Here is a 4446-nt window from a genome sequence, read left to right as displayed (position 1 = left end):
CTACTCTACTCTGTTATGTTGTACTCTACTCTACTCTACTCTACTCTACTCTACTCTACTCTACTCTACTCTACTCTACTCTGTTATGTTGTACTCTACTCTACTCTACACTACTCCACTCTACTCTACTCTGTTATGTTGTACTCTACTCTACTCTACAGTTTTATATTGTTGTCATGTTGCACTCTTCTCTACTTTACACTACTCTGTTTTGCTGTACTCTGAACTACTCTACTCTACAGTTTTATGCTGTGCACTATACTACTCTGCACTACTCTACACTACTCTGTTATGTTGTACACTACTCTACTCTACACTACTCTATTCTACTCTGTTATGTTGCACTCTACACTACAATACTCTACTCTACTCTGCACTACACTACTACAGCTTTACATTGTGCACTGCACTACTCTACTCTACTCTACTCTACACTACTCTACTCTGCTCTACTCTGTTACGTTGTGCACTATACACTCTCAGAAATTAAGTTACAGAACTCGTCGCTGTGGCAGTACCTTCAAGGGTAGTACAGTGTCGCTTGATTGGTACCCCAAAAAAGACGCTCAGTTTCTTGCAATGTCGACCAATGTGCATCTGTCACCTCTTTTTTGAGGTACCACCCAAGAGACGCAATGGTACTCCCCTTGAGGGTACTGCCACAGTGACGAGTTCGGTAACACTTTATTTTAGGGACACATCTATTAGCACTAATACATAAAATATTAATGCATGTGTAAGTAACTTGTAAGGCATGTACTAAGCAAAATAAGACAGTTGTTAAGCATGTATTCACAAATGTCTTGTTCATGCACAATAAGGGATTTATTACCAATATAACCTTAGTAAGGACCTAGTAGACCTAGATTTCTATTTATGTGTAAGCAGTAAGGGCCAGAATACAATGTGTATAAGCTCCTGGTACACTGTGTGAACAAACCCTGAACAGTGTGAAAACAGATGTGGAATAAGGGTCCCTATTCTAAAGTGATGCATTGCTCAGCCCAGATGGCTTAGGGCACTACCGCACTACCTAGGGCCCCCACTCTACCCCCCAACCCCCCTGGGAAGCAAAGTGTAAGAACATTTCAGGCTTTGCATTAGTCTCATTAGATATGTATATCTCACTTCTTCTACTCAATATTTGAGTGTGTAATTGGAAGCATTAAATAGCAAGGATTGGACGTAAACTTCTCAATGACAGTGGGTGGCGAGATGTCATTTTTTTCATACACCGATTAGTTTTAATTGTAAAAACCCTACAATAAATGCAGAATATAACGATGAGTAATAGTTTGGAAGCGAAACTAAGCTATTCCTTTCTGATAAATAAGTTAATGTTTGAGAAACTTAGCTACAAGAAGTGCAGTGCATGATGGGTAGGCTACGCCCTTAGTCAGAAATGCAATGCATGGCCAATGCAGCAATGATAATATTTCTGTTGTTACGTACATGGCAAATTGTTTGGATAGCAACTAAATTTCACAAGTAAGGGGAGGAGCTAAGGACGTAGGCTCAGAGCTGGGTAGGTTGTCTGTTGGCCTAGATTGCGTACCCATCATGCACTGCACTTCTTGAAGCTAATGTTCTCAAACATTCACTTAATTATCACAAAAGAGTAGTTTAGTTTTGCTTCAAAACTATTATTCTAATGTTCTGCATTTATTTTGGGTTTTTTTTACAATTAAAACTCAGTGGTACATGAAAAAAAATTACATCTCACCAACCCACCGCCATTGACAAGTGTACGTTCAATCCTTGCTATATATAGGCTCTTGTTACCCCCCTCTCATTAATATGAACAAGAGAAAATTAGATAACTCAGCTGGGTAAGTACCTATTATTTGATATATCCTTACACTTTGTAGATCGGGGAGGCTAGGTAGTGCAGGCCTGGGTGGTGTGGGGGCCCTAGGACTTTGGTAGTGCAGAGGCCCTGAGCCATCTGGGCTGACCAATGCATCACTTTAGAATAGGGACCCTTATTCTGCATCTGTTTTCACACTGTTCAGGGTTTGTTCACACAGTGTGTCGGGAGCTTATACACATTGTATTCTGCCACTTACTACTTACTAATAAATAGAAATATAGGCTTACTGGTCCTTACTAAGGTTATATTAGTAATAAATCACTAATTGGGCATGAACAAGACATTTGTGAATACATGCTTAACAACTGTCTTATTTTGCTTAGTACATGCCTTACAAGTTACTTACACAGGCATTAATATTGTATGTATTAGTGCTAATAGATGTGTCCCTAAAATAAAGTGTTACCACCAGTTCTGTATCTTTATTTCTGAGAGTGTACACTACTCTGTTATGGTGGACTCTACTCTACTCTGTTATGGTGGACTCTACACCAGTGTTTCTCAACAAAAGTGGGTCGCGGAGCCGTGGTGTAGAAAAAAAACGTAATTCATTGATTGGCTAAAAAAAAAAAAAAAAATCATCCAACTTTTCCTGCAACAATTTGCAACTTTTATGTTGATAGGCGATTGAACTTGTGTCATCTGTCGTCATAGATAAAATCAGAATGTTTATGTGAGATAGTAGCACGCAACCAGTCATTCGAGTGTCGCTAAAAAAATTGGGTCGCGACAGAGTGAGAGTGGAAAATGGTGGGTCCCAAGACTGTTCCAGTTGAGAACCACTCTGTTGTGCTGAGCTCTGTTGTGTTGTGCTCCACTCTACACTAGTCTACTCTACTCTACTCTACTCTACTCTACTCTACTCTACTGTACTCTACTCTGCACTACACTACTCTGTTATGCTGGTATGTAGGTCAGGCGGGTGCCATTTTGGAGAACACTGTGGGCCAAATGTCTGCCATGCCTGGGCCGGATCTGGCCCGCAGGCCGCCATTTGGAAACCGCTGCTGTTCCGTGGTGCCACTCCGGTCAGCTGAGAACAGGAAAATGAGGATATTAAAATTCGCACAGCAGGCTCATCAGAATTGGACACTGGAAGATGTAAAATGCTGTTGTCCTCTCCCCTTATGTGGTGCAGAGAGCACACGTGAGTGCACGCGGACACACTCACACATGCACGAACACACACACACGCACACGCACGCATACACACACACGCGCACAAACACACACGCACACACGAACGCATATCCAAACAAACACACGCGCGCGCGCGCGCACACACACACACACACATGAACATGCACACACACTGGTGTCTTCATTACCTTTCCCTGTGCTCCCCTCTGAAATATACATGAGCAGCGGACTCTTTCATCTCATCTCCACAGCAGCCGATGGACACACACACACACACACACACACACACACACACACACACACACACACACACACACACACACACACACGAGCTGACTCTTGAGACACACAACTTCACAACTACACTTTAAAACTTCAGACCAGGAATACTTGAAGTTTCAGTAACAGGGCCTTCTCCTAGTGAAAAGCCACGTTTGCCACTAAATGAGGCCAATTCCAAAAGATTCCTCTTGCCAAGTTTTATCTTTTTGTGAATATTTACCAAATAATGAACTAACTAGTATGGCCAAAGTACAGTACGTTTTGCAGCTAAAAATGTCTATTTCTGGAAATTGAAAGAAGCATAGTGACATAGAGAAGAACCCCCTTTTCATGTACTCTCTGAAACGTGCCATTTTCCCAGTAATACTGAATACTTAGAATTTGATGAAAAGGTAACATTTGTGAATGGGCAGCATGAATTCTGGAAAGAGACTACTTTGTACTAAAAATATTACACAGTGCACCTTTATTTATGCTATACAGCAGCGGTTCCCAAACTTTCCCCCCTAGGTACCCCCTTTTACATTTCAATGTGGTTCGCGCACCCCATAAGCGTATATTTTGGTGTATGGATGCCACGGAGGTATGATTCACTGCGCATTCACTGTACATTATGCACACTTGTTTTGGGGAATCCTCTTTTCCGATAGTCTAGGAGTTAAACTACACTTCAGATGGATCTTTCCAGCATACAATTCACCGTACAATTAAAAACTACGTCATCTTCATTAATGTTGGATAAAAACTGACATATCCACCATTGCTCTGTTTAGCTCGCGCACCCCCTTGTGACAGGCCGCGCACCCCCAGGGGTGCACGCACCACAGTTTGGGAAACCCTGCTAAATATAACAATGCTGTTAGTTTAGTAATGCTTTGTAGAATAGTGAAGACTAATGAGGCTCTAAAAGGCAAAGTGTGTCAAGGTCATGGTCTTCATTAGACATAGTTGGCAAAGCAGCCTGAAAAGCCAATTCAAATCTCCAATGAATACCACATCGCTAATGTTTTGTTTATTTGAAAACAGTTTTATTCTCATTGTAAATAATCAAAGCACAGACATCCAAATACACAAATAACCAGAGAACAACTGAACTGGACAACCCAGTGATGTACGCAATACACACACACACACACACGCACGCACGCACATCA

This window comes from Engraulis encrasicolus, chromosome 19 (genome assembly GCF_034702125.1).
Source record: "Engraulis encrasicolus isolate BLACKSEA-1 chromosome 19, IST_EnEncr_1.0, whole genome shotgun sequence".
Taxonomy (NCBI): domain Eukaryota; kingdom Metazoa; phylum Chordata; class Actinopteri; order Clupeiformes; family Engraulidae; genus Engraulis; species Engraulis encrasicolus.
This window is presented reverse-complemented; position numbering follows the sequence as displayed.